The sequence below is a fragment of the Osmerus eperlanus genome, chromosome 19 (assembly GCF_963692335.1).
Source record: "Osmerus eperlanus chromosome 19, fOsmEpe2.1, whole genome shotgun sequence".
Lineage (NCBI taxonomy): Eukaryota > Metazoa > Chordata > Actinopteri > Osmeriformes > Osmeridae > Osmerus > Osmerus eperlanus.
The window spans coordinates 3,762,968-3,785,288 of NC_085036.1; the positions used below are offsets into that span (position 1 = coordinate 3,762,968).

Genomic DNA, 22,321 nt, shown 5'->3' on the forward strand with positions numbered 1-22,321 from the left:
AAGCGCCTGAATGAACGTTTTGCTGCAGCAGGTATTGAAAGCGCTTGGGAAAAGGGAATGCTTTTCTTCACCGGTAGAAAAAAGAAAAAGCTGGCTATGGTGTGACCATACAAGGATTTGACGCAAACGAGTGAAAATGCATGTGCTGCATGCCATCAATACAAGCTGGTGCGAGTATAGTCACTTCAAAGCCGTTTGGGGGCGGATGAGTACCTATTTGAACTTGATTTAGGACCATTGAAAGTGTGAGAGTGACTGGCCTTGTTCTGCTTCGGGGACACAAAGGCAAGAATCATAATTTGTGTCCGAAAAAGGACACTATGCATAGCCCTTCCGCGCCATTCTTGTAAAACGCTCAACAATCTTGTCATAACCAAATAAAAAAGTGACGCCCCTTGAAATGTGGCAGAGAAAACAAGGTGGAAAATGGCTTGTTTGGAAATTGGGACGGCTTAGACAAAGGGAGAGAGGCTGGGAACTTACGTTCGCAGTTTATTCATGTGGCACAGCACAGGTCAGAACACCCGTGGCCACCACCTCTCGTGCGTCCAGGGAGAAGTGGCGTGCCGTGATCGTATAGTGGTTAGTACTCTGCGTTGTGGTCGCAGCAACCCCGGTTCGAATCCGGGTCACGGCACATTTTTCGTTGTCCCTATGTGCAGACAAGGGACGTTTCGCGCCGTGCGTATACGCGACCAGTGCCATCCGCAGAGCTACTCTCCCTCTGTTTAAAAAGAGCGTTTAGATATATAGTCTCGGTTAGTAAACCTGTGAAAGAGGAAGACCACTGTCTGCTGTTTCCCCATCACTTCTTTCGCTCCGAGCGAGTGTCCTGGGTCGGTGACATGGCAAGCAGCAAACACCTTGGGCCAGTGGCGCAATGGATAACGCGTTTGACTACGGATCAGAAGATTCCAGGTTCGACTCCTGGCTGGCTCGATCATCCATTTAACCAATTCTGTATTTGGGCGATGAGGGAAAGATGTCTGTCAAGTAGTTGAGCGTAGCGCGCCAAACTAAAAGAACAGGCCTTATGCCCTTTTCACCAAAGCTCCTACTTTTATTCCTCACTGTTGCGCAGATACCAAGAAGGAAGCGCCTGAATGAACGTTTTGCTGCAGCAGGTATTGAAAGCGCTTGGGAAAAGGGAATGCTTTTCTTCACCGGTAGAAAAAAGAAAAAGCTGGCTATGGTGTGACCATACAAGGATTTGACGCAAACGAGTGAAAATGCATGTGCTGCATGCCATCAATACAAGCTGGTGCGAGTATAGTCACTTCAAAGCCGTTTTGGGGTGGATGAGTACCTATTTTAACGTGATTTAGGACCATTGAAAGTGTGAGAGTGACTGGCCTTGTTCTGCTTCAAGGACACAAAGGCAAGAATCATAATTTGTGTCCGAAAAAGGACACTATGCAGGGAATGAGTAGCCCTTCCGCGCCATTCTTGTAAAACGCTCAACAATATTGTCATAACCAAATAAAAAAGTGACGCCCCTTGAAATGTGGCAGAGAAAACAAGGTGGAAAATGGCTTGTTTGGAAATTGGGACGGCTTAGACAAAGGGAGAGAGGCTGGGAACTTACGTTCGCAGTTTATTCATGTGGCACAGCACAGGTCAGAACACCCGTGGCCACCACCTCTCGTGTGTCCAGCGAGAAGTGGCGAGCCGTGATCGTATAGTGGTTAGTACTCTGCGTTGTGGTCGCAGCAACCCCGGTTCGAATCCGGGTCACGGCACATTTTTCATTGTCCCTATGTGAAGACAAGGGACGTTGCACGCCGTGCTTATACGCTATACGCGACCAGTGCCATGCGCAGAGCTGCTCCCCCCCGTCTTTGTTTAAAAAGAGCGTTTAGATATATAGTCTCGGTTAGTAAACCTATGAAAGAGGAAGACCTGTGTCTGCTGTTTCCCCATCACTTCTTTCGCTCCGAGCGAGTGTCCTGGGTCGGTGACATGGCAAGCAGCAAGCACCTTGGGCCAGTGGCGCAATGGATAATGCGTCTGACTACGGATCAGAAGATTCCAGGTTCGACTCCTGGCTGGCTCTAGCATCCATTTAACCAATTCTGTATTTGGGCGATGAGGGAAAGATGTCTGTCAAGCTGTTGAGCGTAGCGCGCCAAACTAAAAGAACAGGCCTTATGCCCTTTTCACCAAAGCTCCTACTTTGATTCCTCACCGTTGCGCAGATACCAAAAGGAAGCGCCTGCATGAACGTTTTGCTGCAGCAGGTATTGAAAGAGCTTGGGAAAAGGGAATGCTTTTCTTCACCGGTAGAAAAAAGAAAAAGCTGGCTATGGTGTGACCATACAAGGATTTGACGCAAACGAGTGAAAAGTGTGCTGCATGCCATCAATACAAGCTGGTGCGAGTATAGTCACTTCAAAGCCTTTTGGGGGCGGATGAGTACCTATTTGAACTTGATTTAGGACCATTGAAAGTGTGAGAGTGACTGGCCTTGTTCTGCTTCGGGGACACAAAGGCAAGAATCATAATTTGTGTCCGAAAAAGGACACTATGCAGGGAATGAGTAGCCCTTTCGCGCCATTCTTGTAAAACGCTCAACAATCTCTTCATAACCAAATAAAAAAGTGACGCCCCTTGAAATGTGGCAGAGAAAACAAGGTGGAAAATGGCTTGTTTGGAAATTGGGACGGCTTAGACAAAGGGAGAGAGGCTGGGAACTTACGTTCGCAGTTTATTCATGTGGCACAGCACAGGTCAGAACACCCGTGGCCACCACCTCTCGTGCGTCCAGCGAGAATTGGCGAGCCGTGATCGTATAGTGGTTAGTACTCTGCGTTGTGGTCGCAGCAACCCCGGTTCGAATCCGGGTCAAGGCATGTTTTTCGTTGTCCCTATGTGCAGACAAGGGACATTGCACGCCATGCGTATACGCTATACGCGACCAGTGCCATGCGCAGAGCTACTCCCCCCCGTCTCTGTTTAAAAAGAGCGTTTAGATATATAGTCTCGGTTAGTAAACCTGTGAAAGAGGAAGACTTTTGTCTGCTGTTTCCCCATCACTTCTTTCGCTCCGAGCGAGTGTCCTGGGTCGGTGACATGGCATGCAGCAAACACCTTGGGCCAGTGGCGCAATGGATAACGCGTTTGACTACGGATCAGAAGATTCCAGGTTCGACTCCTGGCTGGCTCGATCATCCATTTAACCAATTCTGTATTTGGGCGATGAGGGAAAGATGTCTGTCAAGTAGTTGAGCGTAGCGCCAAACTAAAAGAACAGGCCTTATGCCCTTTTCACCAAAGCTCCTACTTTGATTCCTCACCGTTGCGCAGATACCAAAAGGAAGCGCTTGAATGAACGTTTTGCTGCAGCAGGTATTGAAAGAGCTTGGGAAAAGGGAATGCTTTTCTTCACCGGTAGAAAAAAGAAAAAGCTGGCTATGGTGTGACCATACAAGGATTTGACGCAAACGAGTGAAAATGCATGTGCTGCATGCCATCAATACAAGCTGGTGCGAGTATAGTCACTTCAAAGCCGTTTGGGGGCGGATGAGTACCTATTTGAACTTGATTTAGGACCATTGAAAGTGTGAGAGTGACTGGCCTTGTTCTGCTTCGGGGACACAAAGGCAAGAATCATAATTTGTGTCCGAAAAAGGACACTATGCATAGCCCTTCCGCGCCATTCTTGTAAAACGCTCAACAATCTTGTCATAACCAAATAAAAAAGTGACGCCCCTTGAAATGTGGCAGAGAAAACAAGGTGGAAAATGGCTTGTTTGGAAATTGGGACGGCTTAGACAAAGGGAGAGAGGCTGGGAACTTACGTTCGCAGTTTATTCATGTGGCACAGCACAGGTCAGAACACCCGTGGCCACCACCTCTCGTGCGTCCAGCGAGAAGTGGCGAGCCGTGATCGTATAGTGGTTAGTACTCTGCGTTGTGGTCGCAGCAACCCCGGTTCGAATCCGGGTCAAGGCATGTTTTTCGTTGTCCCTATGTGAAGACAAGGGACGTTGCACGCCCTGCTTATACGCTATACGCGACCAGTGCCATGCGCAGAGCTGCTCCCCCCCGTCTTTGTTTAAAAAGAGCGTTTAGATATATAGTCTCGGTTAGTAAACCTATGAAAGAGGAAGACCTGTGTCTGCTGTTTCCCCATCACTTCTTTCGCTCCGAGCGAGTGTCCTGGGTTGGTGACATGGCAAGCAGCAAACACCTTGGGCCAGTGGCGCAATGGATAACGCGTCTGACTACGGATCAGAAGATTCCAGGTTCGACTCCTGGCTGGCTCGAGCATCCATTTAACCAATTCTGTATTTGGGCGATGAGGGAAAGATGTCTGTCAAGCAGTTGAGCGTAGCGCGCCAAACTAAAAGAACAGGCCTTATGCCCTTTTCACCAAAGCTCCTACTTTGATTCCTCACCGTTGCGCAGATACCAAGAAGGAAGCGCTTGAATGAACGTTTTGCTGCAGCAGGTATTGAAAGAGCTTGGGAAAAGGGAATGCTTTTCTTCACCGGTAGAAAAAAGAAAAAGCTGGCTATGGTGTGACCATACAAGGATTTGACGCAAACGAGTGAAAATGCATGTGCTGCATGCCATCAATACAAGCTGGTGCGAGTATAGTCACTTCAAAGCCGTTTGGGGGCGGATGAGTACCTATTTGAACTTGATTTAGGACCATTGAAAGTGTGAGAGTGACTGGCCTTGTTCTGCTTCGGGGACACAAAGACAAGAATCATAATTTGTGTCCGAAAAAGGACACTATGCAGGGAATGAGTAGCCCTTCCGCGCCATTCTTGTAAAACGCTCAACAATCTTGTCATAACCAAATAAAAAAGTGACGCCCCTTGAAATGTGGCAGAGAAAACAAGGTGGAAAATGGCTTGTTTGGAAATTGGGACGGCTTAGACAAAGGGAGAGAGGCTGGGAACTTACGTTCGCAGTTTATTCATGTGGCACAGCACAGGTCAGAACACCCGTGGCCACCTCCTCTCGTGTGTCCAGGGAGAAGTTGCGTGCCGTGATCGTATAGTGGTTAGTACTCTGCGTTGTGGTCGCAGCAACCCCGGTTCGAATCCGGGTCACGGCACATTTTTCGTTGTCCCTATGTGCAGACAAGGGACGTTGCGCACCGTGCGTATACGCGATCAGTGCCATGCGCAGAGCTACTCCCCCCGTCTCTGTTTAAAAAGAGCGTTTAGATATATAGTCTCGGTTAGTAAACCTGTGAAAGAGGAAGACCACTGTCTGCTGTTTCCCCATCACTTCTTTCGCTCCGAGCGAGTGTCCTGGGTCGGTGACATGGAAAGCAGCAAACACCTTGGGCCAGTGGCGCAATGGATAACGCGTCTGACTACGGATCAGAAGATTCCAGGTTCGACTCCTTCCTGGCTCGAGCATCCATTTAACCAATTCTGTATTTGGGCGATGAGGGAAAGATGTCTGTCAAGCAGTTGAGCGTAGCGCGCCAAACTAAAAGAACAGGCCTTATGCCCTTTTCACCAAAGCTCCTACTTTGATTCCTCACCGTTGCGCAGATACCAAGAAGGAAGCGCCTGAATGAACGTTTTGCTGCAGCAGGTATTCAAAGAGCTTGGGAAAAGGGAATGCTTTTCTTCACCGGTAGAAAAAAGAAAAAGCTGGCTATGGTGTGACCATACAAGGATTTGACGCAAACGAGTGAAAATGCATGTGCTGCATGCCATCAATACAAGCTGGTGCGAGTATAGTCACTTCAAAGCCGTTTTGGGGCGGATGAGTACCTATTTGAACTTGATTTAGGACCATTGAAAGTGTGAGAGTGACTGGCCTTGTTCTGCTTCGGGGACACAAAGGCAAGAATCATAATTTGTGTCCGAAAAAGGACACTATGCATAGCCCTTCCGCGCCATTCTTGTAAAACGCTCAACAATCTTGTCATAACCAAATAAAAAAGTGACGCCCCTTGAAATGTGGCAGAGAAAACAAGGTGGAAAATGGCTTGTTTGGAAATTGGGACGGCTTAGACAAAGGGAGAGAGGCTGGGAACTTACGTTCGCAGTTTATTCATGTGGCACAGCACAGGTCAGAACACCCGTGGCCACCACCTCTCGTGTGTCCAGCGAGAAGTGGCGAGCCGTGATCGTATAGTGGTTAGTACTCTGCGTTGTGGTCGCAGCAACCCCGGTTCGAATCCGGGTCAAGGCATGTTTTTCGTTGTCCCTATGTGAAGACAAGGGACGTTGCACGCCGTGCTTATACGCTATACGCGACCAGTGCCATGCGCAGATCTGCTCCCCCCCGTCTTTGTTTAAAAAGAGCGTTTAGATATATAGTCTCGGTTAGTAAACCTATGAAAGAGGAAGACCTGTGTCTGCTGTTTCCCCATCACTTCTTTCGCTCCGAGCGAGTGTCCTGGGTCGGTGACATGGCAAGCAGCAAACACCTTGGGCCAGTGGCGCAATGGATAACGCGTCTGACTACGGATCAGAAGATTCCAGGTTCGACTCCTGGCTGGCTCGAGCATCCATTTAACCAATTCTGTATTTGGGCGATGAGGGAAAGATGTCTGTCAAGCAGTTGAGCGTAGCGCGCCAAACTAAAAGAACAGGCCTTATGCCCTTTTCACCAAAGCTCCTACTTTGATTCCTCACCGTTGCGCAGATACCATGAAGGAAGCGCTTGAATGAACGTTTTGCTGCAGCAGGTATTGAAAGAGCTTGGGAAAAGGGAATGCTTTTCTTCACCGGTAGAAAAAAGAAAAAGCTGGCTATGGTGTGACCATACAAGGATTTGACGCAAACGAGTGAAAATGCATGTGCTGCATGCCATCAATACAAGCTGGTGCGAGTATAGTCACTTCAAAGCCGTTTGGGGGCGGATGAGTACCTATTTGAACTTGATTTAGGACCATTGAAAGTGTGAGAGTGACTGGCCTTGTTCTGCTTCGGGGACACAAAGACAAGAATCATAATTTGTGTCCGAAAAAGGACACTATGCAGGGAATGAGTAGCCCTTCCGCGCCATTCTTGTAAAACGCTCAACAATCTTGTCATAACCAAATAAAAAAGTGACGCCCCTTGAAATGTGGCAGAGAAAACAAGGTGGAAAATGGCTTGTTTGGAAATTGGGACGGCTTAGACAAAGGGAGAGAGGCTGGGAACTTACGTTCGCAGTTTATTCATGTGGCACAGCACAGGTCAGAACACCCGTGGCCACCTCCTCTCGTGTGTCCAGGGAGAAGTGGCGTGCCGTGATCGTATAGTGGTTAGTACTCTGCGTTGTGGTCGCAGCAACCCCGGTTCGAATCCGGGTCATGGCACATTTTTCGTTGTCCCTATGTGCAGACAAGGGACGTTGCGCACCGTGCGTATACGCGATCAGTGCCATGCGCAGAGCTACTCCCCCCGTCTCTGTTTAAAAAGAGCGTTTAGATATATAGTCTCGGTTAGTAAACCTGTGAAAGAGGAAGACCACTGTCTGCTGTTTCCCCATCACTTCTTTCGCTCCGAGCGAGTGTCCTGGGTCGGTGACATGGAAAGCAGCAAACACTTTGGGCCAGTGGCGCAATGGATAACGCGTCTGACTACGGATCAGAAGATTCCAGGTTCGACTCCTGGCTGGCTCGAGCATCCATTTAACCAATTCTGTATTTGGGCGATGAGGGAAAGATGTCTGTCAAGCAGTTGAGCGTAGCGCGCCAAACTAAAAGAACAGGCCTTATGCCCTTTTCACCAAAGCTCCTACTTTGATTCCTCACCGTTGCGCAGATACCAAGAAGGAAGCGCCTGAATGAACGTTTTGCTGCAGCAGGTATTGAAAGAGCTTGGGAAAAGGGAATGCTTTTCTTCACCGGTAGAAAAAAGAAAAAGCTGGCTATGGTGTGACCATACAAGGATTTGACGCAAACGAGTGAAAATGCATGTGCTGCATGCCATCAATACAAGCTGGTGCGAGTATAGTCACTTCAAAGCCGTTTTGGGGCGGATGAGTACCTATTTTAACTTGATTTAGGACCATTGAAAGTGTGAGAGTGACTGGCCTTGTTCTGCTTCGGGGACACAAAGGCAAGAATCATAATTTGTGTCCGAAAAAGGACACTATGCATAGCCCTTCCGCGCCATTCTTGTAAAACGCTCAACAATCTTGTCATAACCAAATAAAAAAGTGACGCCCCTTGAAATGTGGCAGAGAAAACAAGGTGGAAAAAGGCTTGTTTGGAAATTGGGACGGCTTAGACAAAGGGAGAGAGGCTGGGAACTTACGTTCGCAGTTTATTCATGTGGCACAGCACAGGTCAGAACACCCGTGGACACCACCTCTCGTGCGTCCAGCGAGAAGTGGCGAGCCGTGATCGTATAGTGGTTAGTACTCTGCGTTGTGGTCGCAGCAACCCCGGTTCGAATCCGGGTCAAGGCATGTTTTTCGTTGTCCCTATGTGCAGACAAGGGACATTGCACGCCGTGCGTATACGCTATACGCGACCAGTGCCATGCGCAGAGCTACTACCCCCCGTCTCTGTTTAAAAAGAGCGTTTAGATATATAGTCTCGGTTAGTAAACCTGTGAAAGAGGAAGACTTTTGTCTGCTGTTTCTCCATCACTTCTTTCGCTCCGAGCGAGTGTCCTGGGTCGGTGACATGGCAAGCAGCAAACACCTTGGGCCAGTGGCGCAATGGATAACGCGTTTGACTACGGATCAGAAGATTCCAGGTTCGACTCCTGGCTGGCTCGATCATCCATTTAACCAATTCTGTATTTGGGCGATGAGGGAAAGATGTCTGTCAAGTAGTTGAGCGTAGCGCCAAACTAAAAGAACAGGCCTTATGCCCTTTTCACCAAAGCTCCTACTTTGATTCCTCACCGTTGCGCAGATACCAAGAAGGAAGCGCCTGAATGAACGTTTTGCTGCAGCAGGTATTGAAAGCGCTTGGGAAAAGGGAATGCTTTTCTTCACCGGTAGAAAAAAGAAAAAGCTGGCTATGGTGTGACCATACAAGGATTTGACGCAAACGAGTGAAAATGCATGTGCTGCATGCCATCAATACAAGCTGGTGCGAGTATAGTCACTTCAAAGCCGTTTTGGGGCGGATGAGTACCTATTTTAACTTGATTTAGGACCATTGAAAGTGTGAGAGTGACTGGCCTTGTTCTGCTTCGAGGACACAAAGGCAAGAATCATAATTTGTCTCCGAAAAAGGACACTATGCAGGGAATGAGTAGCCCTTCCGCGCCATTCTTGTAAAACGCTCAACAATATTGTCATAACCAAATAAAAAAGTGACGCCCCTTGAAATGTGGCAGAGAAAACAAGGTGGAAAATGGCTTGTTTGGAAATTGGGACGGCTTAGATAAAGGGAGAGAGGCTGGGAACTTACGTTCGCAGTTTATTCATGTGGCACAGCACAGGTCAGAACACCCGTGGCCACCACCTCTCGTGTGTCCAGCGAGAAGTGGCGAGCCGTGATCGTATAGTGGTTAGTACTCTGCGTTGTGGTCGCAGCAACCCCGGTTCGAATCCGGGTCAAGGCATGTTTTTCGTTGTCCCTATGTGCAGACAAGGGACATTGCACGCCGTGCGTATACGCTATACGCGACCAGTGCCATGCGCAGAGCTACTCCCCCCCGTCTCTGTTTAAAAAGAGCGTTTAGATATATAGTCTCAGTTAGTAAACCTATGAAAGAGGAAGACCTGTGTCTGCTGTTTCCCCATCACTTCTTTCGCTCCGAGCGAGTGTCCTGGGTCGGTGACATGGCAAGCAGCAACCACCTTGGGCCAGTGGCGCAATGGATAACGCGTCTGACTACGGATCAGAAGATTCCAGGTTCGACTCCTGGCTGGCTCGAGCATCCATTTAACCAATTCTGTATTTTGGCGATGAGGGAAAGATGTCTGTCAAGCAGTTGAGCGTAGCGCGCCAAACTAAAAGAACAGGCCTTATGCCCTTTTCACCAAAGCTCCTACTTTGATTCCTCACCGTTGCGCAGATACCAAGAAGGAAGCGCCTGAATGAACGTTTTGCTGCAGCAGGTATTGAAAGAGCTTGGGAAAAGGGAATGCTTTTTTTCACCGGTAGAAAAAAGAAAAAGCTGGCTATGGTGTGACCATACAAGGATTTGACGCAAACGAGTGAAAATGCATGTGCTGCATGCCATCAATACAAGCTGGTGCGAGTATAGTCACTTCAAAGCCGTTTGGGGGCGGATGAGTACCTATTTGAACTTGATTTAGGACCATTGAAAGTGTGAGAGTGACTGGCCTTGTTCTGCTTCGGGGACACAAAGGCAAGAATCATAATTTGTGTCTGAAAAAGGACACTATGCAGGGAATGAGTAGCCCTTCCGCGCCATTCTTGTAAAACGCTCAACAATCTTGTCATAACCAAATAAAAAAGTGACGCCCCTTGAAATGTGGCAGAGAAAACAAGGTGGAAAATGGCTTGTTTGGAAATTGGGACGGCTTAGACAAAGGGAGAGAGGCTGGGAACTTACGTTCGCAGTTTATTCATGTGGCACAGCACAGGTCAGAACACCCGTGGCCACCACCTCTCGTGCGTCCAGCGAGAAGTGGCGAGCCGTGATCGTATAGTGGTTAGTACTCTGCGTTGTGGTCGCAGCAACCCTGGTTCGAATCTGGGTCACGGCACATTTTTCGTTGTCCCTATGTGCAGACAAGGGACGTTGCACGCCGCGCGTATACGCGACCAGTGACATGCGCAGAGCTACTCCCCCCCCTCTCTGTTTAAAAAGAGCGTTTAGATATATAGTCTCGGTTAGTAAACCTGTGAAAGAGGAAGACCACTGTCTGCTGTTTCCCCGTCACTTCTTTCGCTCCGAGCGAGTGTCCTGGGTCGGTGACATGGCAAGCAGCAAACACCTTGGGCCAGTGGCGCAATGGATAATGCGTCTGACTACGGATCAGAAGATTCCAGGTTCGACTCCTGGCTGGCTCGAGCATCCATTTAACCAATTCTGTATTTGGGCGATGAGGGAAAGATGTCTGTCAATTAGTTGAGCGTAGCGCGCCAAACTAAAAGAACAGGCCTTATGCCCTTTTCACCAAAGCTCCTACTTTGATTCCTCACCGTTGCGCAGATACCAAGAAGGAAGCGCCTGAATGAATGTTTTACTGCAGCAGGTATTGAAAGAGCTTGGGAAAAGGGAATGCTTTTCTTCACCGGTAGAAAAAAGAAAAAGCTGGCTATGGTGTGACCATACAAGGATTTGACGCAAACGAGTGAAAATGCATGTGCTGCATGCCATCAATACAAGCTGGTGCGAGTATAGTCACTTCAAAGCCGTTTGGGGGCGGATGAGTACCTATTTGAACTTGATTTAGGACCATTGAAAGTGTGAGAGTGACTGGCCTTGTTCTGCTTCGGGGACACAAAGGCAAGAATCATAATTTGTGTCCAAAAAAGGACACTATGCAGGGAATGAGTAGCCCTTCCGCGCCATTCTTGTAAAACTCTCAACAATCTTGTCATAACCAAATAAAAAAGTGACGCCCCTTGAAATATGGCAGAGAAAACAAGGTGGAAAATGGCTTGTTTGGAAATTGGGACAGCTTAGAAAAAGGGAGAGAGGCTGGGAACTTACGTTCGCAGTTTATTCATGTGGCACAGCACAGGTCAGAACACCCGTGGCCACCACCTCTCGTGCGTCCAGCGAGAAGTGGCGAGCCGTGATCGTATAGTGGTTAGTACTCTGCGTTGTGGTCGCAGCAACCCTGGTTCGAATCTGGGTCACGGCACATTTTTCGTTGTCCCTATGTGCAGACAAGGGACGTTGCACGCCGCGCGTATACGCGACCAGTGACATGCGCAGAGCTACTCCCCCCCCTCTCTGTTTAAAAAGAGCGTTTAGATATATAGTCTCGGTTAGTAAACCTGTGAAAGAGGAAGACCACTGTCTGCTGTTTCCCCGTCACTTCTTTCGCTCCGAGCGAGTGTCCTGGGTCGGTGACATGGCAAGCAGCAAACACCTTGGGCCAGTGGCGCAATGGATAATGCGTCTGACTACGGATCAGAAGATTCCAGGTTCGACTCCTGGCTGGCTCGAGCATCCATTTAACCAATTCTGTATTTGGCCGATGAGGGAAAGATGTCTGTCAATTAGTTGAGCGTAGCGCGCCAAACTAAAAGAACAGGCCTTATGCCCTTTTCACCAAAGCTCCTACTTTGATTCCTCACCGTTGCGCAGATACCAAGAAGGAAGCGCCTGAATGAATGTTTTACTGCAGCAGGTATTGAAAGAGCTTGGGAAAAGGGAGTGCTTTTCTTCACCGGTAGAAAAAAGAAAAAGCTGGCTATGGTGTGACCATACAAGGATTTGACGCAAACGAGTGAAAATGCATGTGCTGCATGCCATCAATACAAGCTGGTGCGAGTATAGTCACTTCAAAGCCGTTTGGGGGCGGATGAGTACCTATTTGAACTTGATTTAGGACCATTGAAAGTGTGAGAGTGACTGGCCTTGTTCTGCTTCGGGGACACAAAGGCAAGAATCATAATTTGTGTCCAAAAAAGGACACTATGCAGGGAATGAGTAGCCCTTCCGCGCCATTCTTGTAAAACGCTCAACAATCTTGTCATAACCAAATAAAAAAGTGACGCCCCTTGAAATGTGGCAGAGAAAACAAGGTGGAAAATGGCTTGTTTGGAAATTGGGACGGCTTAGACAAAGGGAGAGAGGCTGGGAACTTACGTTCGCAGTTTATTCACGTGGCACAGCACAGGTCAGAACACCCGTGGCCACCACCTCTCGTGTGTCCAGCGAGAAGTGGCGAGCCGTGATCGTATAGTGGTTAGTACTCTGCGTTGTGGTCGCAGCAACCCCGGTTCGAATCCGTGTCACGGCACATTTTTCGTTGTCCCTATGTGCAGACAAGGGACGTTGCATGCCGTGCGTATACGCTATACGCGACCAGTGCCATGCGCAGAGTTACTCCCCTTCGTCTCTGTTTAAAAAGAGCCTTTAGATATATAGTCTCGGTTAGTAAACCTGTGAAAGAGGATGACCACTGTCTGCTGTTTCCCTATCACTTCTTTCGCTCCGAGCGAGTGTCCTGGGTCAGTGACATGGCAAACAGCAAACACCTTGGGCCAGTGGCGCAATGGATAACGCGTCTGACTACGGATCAGAAGATTCCAGGTTCGACTCCTGGCTGGCTCGAGCATCCATTTAACCAATTCTGTATTTGGCCGATGAGGGAAAGATGTCTGTCAAGTAGTTGAGCGTAGCGCGCCAAACTAAAAGAACAGGCCTTATGCCCTTTTCACCAAAGCTCCTACTTTGATTCCTCACCGTTGCGCAGATACCAAGAAGGAAGCGCCTGAATGAATGTTTTGCTGCAGCAGGTATTGAAAGAGCTTGGGAAAAGGGAATGCTTTTTTTCACCGGTAGAAAAAAGAAAAAGCTGGCTATGGTGTGACCATACAAGGATTTGACGCAAACGAGTGAAAATGCATGTGCTGCATGCCATCAATACAAGCTGGTGCGAGTATAGTCACTTCAAAGCCGTTTGGGGGCGGATGAGTACCTATTTGAACTTGATTTAGGACCATTGAAAGTGTGAGAGTGACTGGCCTTGTTCTGCTTCGGGGACACAAAGGCAAGAATCATAATTTGTGTCCAAAAAAGGACACTATGGATGGAATGAGTAGCCCTTCCGCGCCATTCTTGTAAAACGCTCAACAATCTTGTCATAACCAAATAACAAAGTGACGCCCCTTGAAATGTGGCAGAGAAAACAAGGTGGAAAATGGCTTGTTTGGAAATTGGGACGGCTTAGACAAAGGGAGAGAGGCTGGGAACTTACGTTCGCAGTTTATTCATGTGGCACAGCACAGGACAGAACACCCGTTGCCACCACCTCTCGTGCGTCCAGCGAGAAGTGGCGAGCCGTGATCGTATAGTGGTTAGTACTCTGCGTTGTGGTCGCAGCAACCCCGGTTCGAATCCAGGTCACGGCACATTTTTCGTTGTCCCTATGTGCAGACAAGGGACGTTGCACGCCGCGCGTATACGCGACCAGTGACATGCGCAGAGCTACTCCCCCCCTCTCTGTTTAAAAAGAGCGTTTAGATATATAGTCTCGGTTAGTAAACCTGTGAAAGAGGAAGACCACTGTCTGCTGTTTCCCCGTCACTTCTTTCGCTCCGAGCGAGTGTCCTGGGTCGGTGACATGGCAAGCAGCAAACACCTTGGGCCAGTGGCGCAATGGATAATGCGTCTGACTACGGATCAGAAGATTCCTGGTTGGACTCCTGGCTGGCTCGAGCATCCATTTAACCAATTCTGTATTTGGGCGATGAGGGAAAGATGTCTGTCAATTAGTTGAGCGTAGCGCGCCAAACTAAAAGAACAGGCCTTATGCCCTTTTCACCAAAGCTCCTACTTTGATTCCTCACCGTTGCGCAGATACCAAGAAGGAAGCGCCTGAATGAATGTTTTGCTGCAGCAGGTATTGAAAGAGCTTGGGAAAAGGGAATGCTTTTCTTCACCGGTAGAAAAAAGAAAAAGCTGGCTATGGTGTGACCATACAAGGATTTGACCCAAACGAGTGAAAATGCATGTGCTGCATGCCATCAATACAAGCTGGTGCGAGTATAGTCACTTCAAAGCCGTTTGGGGGCGGATGAGTACCTATTTGAACTTGATTTAGGACCATTGAAAGTGTGAGAGTGACTGGCCTTGTTCTGCTTCGGGGACACAAAGGCAAGAGTCATAATTTGTGTCCGAAAAAGGACACTATGCAGAGAATGAGTAGCCCTTCCGCGCCATTCTTGTAAAACGTTCAACAATCTTGTCATAACCAAATAAAAAAGTGACGCCCCTTGAAATATGGCAGAGAAAACAAGGTGGAAAATGGCTTGCTTGGAAATTGGGACGGCTTAGACAAAGGGAGAGAGGCTGGGAACTTACGTTCGCAGTTTATTCATGTGGCACAGCACAGGACAGAACACCCGTGGCCACCACCTCTCGTCCGTCCAGCGAGAAGTGGCGAGCCGTGATCGTATAGTGGTTAGTACTCTGCGTTGTGGTCGCAGCAACCCTGGTTCGAATCCGGGTCACGGCACATTTTTCGTTGTCCCTATGTGCAGACAAGGGACGTTGCACGCCGCGCGTATACGCGACCAGTGACATGCGCAGAGCTACTCCCCCCCCTCTCTGTTTAAAAAGAGCGTTTAGATATATAGTCTCGGTTAGTAAACCTGTGAAAGAGGAAGACCACTGTCTGCTGTTTCCCCGTCACTTCTTTCGCTCCGAGCGAGTGTCCTGGGTCGGTGACATGGCAAGCAGCAAACACCTTGGGCCAGTGGCGCAATGGATAATGCGTCTGACTACGGATCAGAAGATTCCAGGTTCGACTCCTGGCTGGCTCGAGCATCCATTTAACCAATTCTGTATTTGGGCGATGAGGGAAAGATGTCTGTCAATTAGTTGAGCGTAGCGCGCCAAACTAAAAGAACAGGCCTTATGCCCTTTTCACCAAAGCTCCTACTTTGATTCCTCACCGTTGCGCAGATACCAAGAAGGAAGCGCCTGAATGAATGTTTTGCTGCAGCAGGTATTGAAAGAGCTTGGGAAAAGGGAATGCTTTTCTTCACCGGTAGAAAAAAGAAAAAGCTGGCTATGGTGTGACCATACAAGGATTTGAACGCAAACGAGTGAAAATGCATGTGCTGCATGCCATCAATACAAGCTGGTGCGAGTATAGTCACTTCAAAGCCGTTTGGGGGCGGATGAGTACCTATTTGAACTTGATTTAGGACCATTGAAAGTGTGAGAGTGACTGGCCTTGTTCTGCTTCGGGGACACAAAGGCAAGAATCATAATTTGTGTCCAAAAAAGGACACTATGCAGGGAATGAGTAGCCCTTCCGCGCCATTCTTGTAAAACGCTCAACAATCTTGTCATAACCAAATAAAAAAGTGACGCCCCTTGAAATGTGGCAGAGAAAACAAGGTGGAAAATGGCTTGTTTGGAAATTGGGACGGCTTAGACAAAGGGAGAGAGGCTGGGAACTTACGTTCGCAGTTTATTCACGTGGCACAGCACAGGTCAGAACACCCGTGGCCACCACCTCTCGTGTGTCCAGCGAGAAGTGGCGAGCCGTGATCGTATAGTGGTTAGTACTCTGCGTTGTGGTCGCAGCAACCCTGGTTCGAATCCGTGTCACGGCACATTTTTCGTTGTCCCTATGTGCAGACAAGGGACGTTGCGTGCCGTGCGTATACGCTATACGCGACCAGTGCCATGCGCAGAGTTACTCCCCTTCGTCTCTGTTTAAAAAGAGCCTTTAGATATATAGTCTCGGTTAGTAAACCTGTGAAAGAGGATGACCACTGTCTGCTGTTTCCCTATCACTTCTTTCGCTCCGAGCGAGTGTCCTGGGTCAGTGACATGGCAAACAGCAAACACCTTGGGCCAGTGGCGCAATGGATAATGCGTCTGACTACGGATCAGAAGATTCCAGGTTCGACTCCTGGCTGGCTCGAGCATCCATTTAACCAATTCTGTATTTGGCCGATGAGGGAAAGATGTCTGTCAATTAGTTGAGCGTAGCGCGCCAAACTAAAAGAACAGGCCTTATGCCCTTTTCACCAAAGCTCCTACTTTGATTCCTCACCGTTGCGCAGATACCAAGAAGGAAGCGCCTGAATGAATGTTTTACTGCAGCAGGTATTGAAAGAGCTTGGGAAAAGGGAATGCTTTTCTTCACCGGTAGAAAAAAGAAAAAGCTGGCTATGGTGTGACCATACAAGGATTTGACGCAAACGAGTGAAAATGCATGTGCTGCATGCCATCAATACAAGCTGGTGCGAGTATAGTCACTTCAAAGCCGTTTGGGGGCGGATGAGTACCTATTTGAACTTGATTTAGGACCATTGAAAGTGTGAGAGTGACTGGCCTTGTTCTGCTTCGGGGACACAAAGGCAAGAATCATAATTTGTGTCCAAAAAAGGACACTATGCAGGGAATGAGTAGCCCTTCCGCGCCATTCTTGTAAAACGCTCAACAATCTTGTCATAACCAAATAAAAAAGTGACGCCCCTTGAAATGTGGCAGAGAAAACAAGGTGGAAAATGGCTTGTTTGGAAATTGGGACGGCTTAGACAAAGGGAGAGAGGCTGGGAACTTACGTTCGCAGTTTATTCACGTGGCACAGCACAGGTCAGAACACCCGTGGCCACCACCTCTCGTGTGTCCAGCGAGAAGTGGCGAGCCGTGATCGTATAGTGGTTAGTACTCTGCGTTGTGGTCGCAGCAACCCCGGTTCGAATCCGTGTCACGGCACATTTTTCGTTGTCCCTATGTGCAGACAAGGGACGTTGCATGCCGTGCGTATACGCTATACGCGACCAGTGCCATGCGCAGAGTTACTCCCCTTCGTCTCTGTTTAAAAAGAGCCTTTAGATATATAGTCTCGGTTAGTAAACCTGTGAAAGAGGATGACCACTGTCTGCTGTTTCCCTATCACTTCTTTCGCTCCGAGCGAGTGTCCTGGGTCAGTGACATGGCAAACAGCAAACACCTTGGGCCAGTGGCGCAATGGATAACGCGTCTGACTACGGATCAGAAGATTCCAGGTTCGACTCCTGGCTGGCTCGAGCATCCATTTAACCAATTCTGTATTTGGCCGATGAGGGAAAGATGTCTGTCAAGTAGTTGAGCGTAGCGCGCCAAACTAAAAGAACAGGCCTTATGCCCTTTTCACCAAAGCTCCTACTTTGATTCCTCACCGTTGCGCAGATACCAAGAAGGAAGCGCCTGAATGAATGTTTTGCTGCAGCAGGTATTGAAAGAGCTTGGGAAAAGGGAATGCTTTTTTTCACCGGTAGAAAAAAGAAAAAGCTGGCTATGGTGTGACCATACAAGGATTTGACGCAAACGAGTGAAAATGCATGTGCTGCATGCCATCAATACAAGCTGGTGCGAGTATAGTCACTTCAAAGCCGTTTGGGGGCGGATGAGTACCTATTTGAACTTGATTTAGGACCATTGAAAGTGTGAGAGTGACTGGCCTTGTTCTGCTTCGGGGACACAAAGGCAAGAATCATAATTTGTGTCCAAAAAAGGACACTATGGATGGAATGAGTAGCCCTTCCGCGCCATTCTTGTAAAACGCTCAACAATCTTGTCATAACCAAATAAAAAAGTGACGCCCCTTGAAATGTGGCAGAGAAAACAAGGTGGAAAATGGCTTGTTTGGAAATTGGGACGGCTTAGACAAAGGGAGAGAGGCTGGGAACTTACGTTCGCAGTTTATTCACGTGGCACAGCACAGGTCAGAACACCCGTGGCCACCACCTCTCGTGTGTCCAGCGAGAAGTGGCGAGCCGTGATCGTATAGTGGTTAGTACTCTGCGTTGTGGTCGCAGCAACCCTGGTTCGAATCCGTGTCACGGCACATTTTTCGTTGTCCCTATGTGCAGACAAGGGACGTTGCGTGCCGTGCGTATACGCTATACGCGACCAGTGCCATGCGCAGAGTTACTCCCCTTCGTCTCTGTTTAAAAAGAGCCTTTAGATATATAGTCTCGGTTAGTAAACCTGTGAAAGAGGATGACCACTGTCTGCTGTTTCCCTATCACTTCTTTCGCTCCGAGCGAGTGTCCTGGGTCAGTGACATGGCAAACAGCAAACACCTTGGGCCAGTGGCGCAATGGATAATGCGTCTGACTACGGATCAGAAGATTCCAGGTTCGACTCCTGGCTGGCTCGAGCATCCATTTAACCAATTCTGTATTTGGCCGATGAGGGAAAGATGTCTGTCAATTAGTTGAGCGTAGCGCGCCAAACTAAAAGAACAGGCCTTATGCCCTTTTCACCAAAGCTCCTACTTTGATTCCTCACCGTTGCGCAGATACCAAGAAGGAAGCGCCTGAATGAATGTTTTACTGCAGCAGGTATTGAAAGAGCTTGGGAAAAGGGAATGCTTTTCTTCACCGGTAGAAAAAAGAAAAAGCTGGCTATGGTGTGACCATACAAGGATTTGACGCAAACGAGTGAAAATGCATGTGCTGCATGCCATCAATACAAGCTGGTGCGAGTATAGTCACTTCAAAGCCGTTTGGGGGCGGATGAGTACCTATTTGAACTTGATTTAGGACCATTGAAAGTGTGAGAGTGACTGGCCTTGTTCTGCTTCGGGGACACAAAGGCAAGAATCATAATTTGTGTCCAAAAAAGGACACTATGCAGGGAATGAGTAGCCCTTCCGCGCCATTCTTGTAAAACGCTCAACAATCTTGTCATAACCAAATAAAAAAGTGACGCCCCTTGAAATGTGGCAGAGAAAACAAGGTGGAAAATGGCTTGTTTGGAAATTGGGACGGCTTAGACAAAGGGAGAGAGGCTGGGAACTTACGTTCGCAGTTTATTCACGTGGCACAGCACAGGTCAGAACACCCGTGGCCACCACCTCTCGTGTGTCCAGCGAGAAGTGGCGAGCCGTGATCGTATAGTGGTTAGTACTCTGCGTTGTGGTCGCAGCAACCCCGGTTCGAATCCGTGTCACGGCACATTTTTCGTTGTCCCTATGTGCAGACAAGGGACGTTGCATGCCGTGCGTATACGCTATACGCGACCAGTGCCATGCGCAGAGTTACTCCCCTTCGTCTCTGTTTAAAAAGAGCCTTTAGATATATAGTCTCGGTTAGTAAACCTGTGAAAGAGGATGACCACTGTCTGCTGTTTCCCTATCACTTCTTTCGCTCCGAGCGAGTGTCCTGGGTCAGTGACATGGCAAACAGCAAACACCTTGGGCCAGTGGCGCAATGGATAACGCGTCTGACTACGGATCAGAAGATTCCAGGTTCGACTCCTGGCTGGCTCGAGCATCCATTTAACCAATTCTGTATTTGGCCGATGAGGGAAAGATGTCTGTCAAGTAGTTGAGCGTAGCGCGCCAAACTAAAAGAACAGGCCTTATGCCCTTTTCACCAAAGCTCCTACTTTGATTCCTCACCGTTGCGCAGATACCAAGAAGGAAGCGCCTGAATGAATGTTTTGCTGCAGCAGGTATTGAAAGAGCTTGGGAAAAGGGAATGCTTTTTTTCACCGGTAGAAAAAAGAAAAAGCTGGCTATGGTGTGACCATACAAGGATTTGACGCAAACGAGTGAAAATGCATGTGCTGCATGCCATCAATACAAGCTGGTGCGAGTATAGTCACTTCAAAGCCGTTTGGGGGCGGATGAGTACCTATTTGAACTTGATTTAGGACCATTGAAAGTGTGAGAGTGACTGGCCTTGTTCTGCTTCGGGGACACAAAGGCAAGAATCATAATTTGTGTCCAAAAAAGGACACTATGGATGGAATGAGTAGCCCTTCCGCGCCATTCTTGTAAAACGCTCAACAATCTTGTCATAACCAAATAACAAAGTGACGCCCCTTGAAATGTGGCAGAGAAAACAAGGTGGAAAATGGCTTGTTTGGAAATTGGGACGGCTTAGACAAAGGGAGAGAGGCTGGGAACTTACGTTCGCAGTTTATTCATGTGGCACAGCACAGGACAGAACACCCGTGGCCACCACCTCTCGTGCGTCCAGCGAGAAGTGGCGAGCCGTGATCGTATAGTGGTTAGTACTCTGCGTTGTGGTCGCAGCAACCCCGGTTCGAATCCAGGTCACGGCACATTTTTCGTTGTCCCTATGTGCAGACAAGGGACGTTGCACGCCGCGCGTATACGCGACCAGTGACATGCGCAGAGCTACTCCCCCCCTCTCTGTTTAAAAAGAGCGTTTAGATATATAGTCTCGGTTAGTAAACCTGTGAAAGAGGAAGACCACTGTCTGCTGTTTCCCCGTCACTTCTTTCGCTCCGAGCGAGTGTCCTGGGTCGGTGACATGGCAAGCAGCAAACACCTTGGGCCAGTGGCGCAATGGATAATGCGTCTGACTACGGATCAGAAGATTCCTGGTTGGACTCCTGGCTGGCTCGAGCATCCATTTAACCAATTCTGTATTTGGGCGATGAGGGAAAGATGTCTGTCAAGTAGTTGAGCGTAGCGCGCCAAACTAAAAGAACAGGCCTTATGCCCTTTTCACCAAAGCTCCTACTTTGATTCCTCACCGTTGCGCAGATACCAAGAAGGAAGCGCCTGAATGAATGTTTTGCTGCAGCAGGTATTGAAAGAGCTTGGGAAAAGGGAATGCTTTTCTTCACCGGTAGAAAAAAGAAAAAGCTGGCTATGGTGTGACCATACAAGGATTTGACGCAAACGAGTGAAAATGCATGTGCTGCATGCCATCAATACAAGCTGGTGCGAGTATAGTCACTTCAAAGCCGTTTGGGGGCGGATGAGTACCTATTTGAACTTGATTTAGGACCATTGAAAGTGTGAGAGTGACTGGCCTTGTTCTGCTTCGGGGACACAAAGGCAAGAGTCATAATTTGTGTCCGAAAAAGGACACTATGCAGAGAATGAGTAGCCCTTCCGCGCCATTCTTGTAAAACGTTCAACAATCTTGTCATAACCAAATAAAAAAGTGACGCCCCTTGAAATATGGCAGAGAAAACAAGGTGGAAAATGGCTTGCTTGGAAATTGGGACGGCTTAGACAAAGGGAGAGAGGCTGGGAACTTACGTTCGCAGTTTATTCATGTGGCACAGCACAGGACAGAACACCCGTGGCCACCACCTCTCGTCCGTCCAGCGAGAAGTGGCGAGCCGTGATCGTATAGTGGTTAGTACTCTGCGTTGTGGTCGCAGCAACCCTGGTTCGAATCCGGGTCACGGCACATTTTTCGTTGTCCCTATGTGCAGACAAGGGACGTTGCACGCCGCGCGTATACGCGACCAGTGACATGCGCAGAGCTACTCCCCCCCCTCTCTGTTTAAAAAGAGCGTTTAGATATATAGTCTCGGTTAGTAAACCTGTGAAAGAGGAAGACCACTGTCTGCTGTTTCCCCGTCACTTCTTTCGCTCCGAGCGAGTGTCCTGGGTCGGTGACATGGCAAGCAGCAAACACCTTGGGCCAGTGGCGCAATGGATAATGCGTCTGACTACGGATCAGAAGATTCCAGGTTCGACTCCTGGCTGGCTCGAGCATCCATTTAACCAATTCTGTATTTGGGCGATGAGGGAAAGATGTCAGTCAATTAGTTGAGCGTAGCGCGCCAAACTAAAAGAACAGGCCTTATGCCCTTTTCACCAAAGCTCCTACTTTGATTCCTCACCGTTGCGCAGATACCAAGAAGGAAGCGCCTGAATGAATGTTTTGCTGCAGCAGGTATTGAAAGAGCTTGGGAAAAGGGAATGCTTTTCTTCACCGGTAGAAAAAAGAAAAAGCTGGCTATGGTGTGACCATACAAGGATTTGACGCAAACGAGTGAAAATGCATGTGCTGCATGCCATC

General features: G+C 48.5%; 23 non-coding genes across 23 annotated transcripts; all 23 read left to right on the forward strand.

The window, feature by feature from the left end:
• The first annotated feature begins 565 nt into the window (after positions 1–565).
• Positions 566–637, forward strand: trnah-gug (transfer RNA histidin (anticodon GUG)). The gene has a single exon. It is a non-coding gene; the product is annotated as a tRNA-His (tRNA).
• Positions 638–866: 229 nt separating this feature from the next.
• On the forward strand, positions 867–939 carry trnar-acg (transfer RNA arginine (anticodon ACG)). The gene has a single exon. It is a non-coding gene; the product is annotated as a tRNA-Arg (tRNA).
• A 728-nt stretch (positions 940–1,667) lies between these two features.
• Positions 1,668–1,739, forward strand: trnah-gug (transfer RNA histidin (anticodon GUG)). Its single transcript has one exon. It is a non-coding gene; the product is annotated as a tRNA-His (tRNA).
• Positions 1,740–1,980: 241 nt separating this feature from the next.
• On the forward strand, positions 1,981–2,053 carry trnar-acg (transfer RNA arginine (anticodon ACG)). The gene has a single exon. It is a non-coding gene; the product is annotated as a tRNA-Arg (tRNA).
• A 1,037-nt stretch (positions 2,054–3,090) lies between these two features.
• Positions 3,091–3,163, forward strand: trnar-acg (transfer RNA arginine (anticodon ACG)). Its single transcript has one exon. It is a non-coding gene; the product is annotated as a tRNA-Arg (tRNA).
• Positions 3,164–4,192: 1,029 nt separating this feature from the next.
• On the forward strand, positions 4,193–4,265 carry trnar-acg (transfer RNA arginine (anticodon ACG)). The gene has a single exon. It is a non-coding gene; the product is annotated as a tRNA-Arg (tRNA).
• A 728-nt stretch (positions 4,266–4,993) lies between these two features.
• trnah-gug (transfer RNA histidin (anticodon GUG)) lies at positions 4,994–5,065 on the forward strand. Its single transcript has one exon. It is a non-coding gene; the product is annotated as a tRNA-His (tRNA).
• A 1,338-nt stretch (positions 5,066–6,403) lies between these two features.
• Positions 6,404–6,476, forward strand: trnar-acg (transfer RNA arginine (anticodon ACG)). The gene has a single exon. It is a non-coding gene; the product is annotated as a tRNA-Arg (tRNA).
• A 728-nt stretch (positions 6,477–7,204) lies between these two features.
• trnah-gug (transfer RNA histidin (anticodon GUG)) lies at positions 7,205–7,276 on the forward strand. Its single transcript has one exon. It is a non-coding gene; the product is annotated as a tRNA-His (tRNA).
• Positions 7,277–7,509: 233 nt separating this feature from the next.
• Positions 7,510–7,582, forward strand: trnar-acg (transfer RNA arginine (anticodon ACG)). Its single transcript has one exon. It is a non-coding gene; the product is annotated as a tRNA-Arg (tRNA).
• A 1,032-nt stretch (positions 7,583–8,614) lies between these two features.
• trnar-acg (transfer RNA arginine (anticodon ACG)) lies at positions 8,615–8,687 on the forward strand. The gene has a single exon. It is a non-coding gene; the product is annotated as a tRNA-Arg (tRNA).
• Positions 8,688–9,726: 1,039 nt separating this feature from the next.
• Positions 9,727–9,799, forward strand: trnar-acg (transfer RNA arginine (anticodon ACG)). Its single transcript has one exon. It is a non-coding gene; the product is annotated as a tRNA-Arg (tRNA).
• A 1,034-nt stretch (positions 9,800–10,833) lies between these two features.
• On the forward strand, positions 10,834–10,906 carry trnar-acg (transfer RNA arginine (anticodon ACG)). The gene has a single exon. It is a non-coding gene; the product is annotated as a tRNA-Arg (tRNA).
• A 1,034-nt stretch (positions 10,907–11,940) lies between these two features.
• On the forward strand, positions 11,941–12,013 carry trnar-acg (transfer RNA arginine (anticodon ACG)). Its single transcript has one exon. It is a non-coding gene; the product is annotated as a tRNA-Arg (tRNA).
• Positions 12,014–13,054: 1,041 nt separating this feature from the next.
• Positions 13,055–13,127, forward strand: trnar-acg (transfer RNA arginine (anticodon ACG)). The gene has a single exon. It is a non-coding gene; the product is annotated as a tRNA-Arg (tRNA).
• Positions 13,128–14,961: 1,834 nt separating this feature from the next.
• Positions 14,962–15,033, forward strand: trnah-gug (transfer RNA histidin (anticodon GUG)). The gene has a single exon. It is a non-coding gene; the product is annotated as a tRNA-His (tRNA).
• Positions 15,034–15,267: 234 nt separating this feature from the next.
• trnar-acg (transfer RNA arginine (anticodon ACG)) lies at positions 15,268–15,340 on the forward strand. The gene has a single exon. It is a non-coding gene; the product is annotated as a tRNA-Arg (tRNA).
• Positions 15,341–16,382: 1,042 nt separating this feature from the next.
• Positions 16,383–16,455, forward strand: trnar-acg (transfer RNA arginine (anticodon ACG)). The gene has a single exon. It is a non-coding gene; the product is annotated as a tRNA-Arg (tRNA).
• Positions 16,456–17,496: 1,041 nt separating this feature from the next.
• Positions 17,497–17,569, forward strand: trnar-acg (transfer RNA arginine (anticodon ACG)). The gene has a single exon. It is a non-coding gene; the product is annotated as a tRNA-Arg (tRNA).
• A 1,041-nt stretch (positions 17,570–18,610) lies between these two features.
• Positions 18,611–18,683, forward strand: trnar-acg (transfer RNA arginine (anticodon ACG)). Its single transcript has one exon. It is a non-coding gene; the product is annotated as a tRNA-Arg (tRNA).
• A 1,041-nt stretch (positions 18,684–19,724) lies between these two features.
• On the forward strand, positions 19,725–19,797 carry trnar-acg (transfer RNA arginine (anticodon ACG)). Its single transcript has one exon. It is a non-coding gene; the product is annotated as a tRNA-Arg (tRNA).
• Positions 19,798–21,631: 1,834 nt separating this feature from the next.
• On the forward strand, positions 21,632–21,703 carry trnah-gug (transfer RNA histidin (anticodon GUG)). Its single transcript has one exon. It is a non-coding gene; the product is annotated as a tRNA-His (tRNA).
• Positions 21,704–21,937: 234 nt separating this feature from the next.
• Positions 21,938–22,010, forward strand: trnar-acg (transfer RNA arginine (anticodon ACG)). Its single transcript has one exon. It is a non-coding gene; the product is annotated as a tRNA-Arg (tRNA).
• The last annotated feature ends 311 nt before the right edge of the window (positions 22,011–22,321 follow it).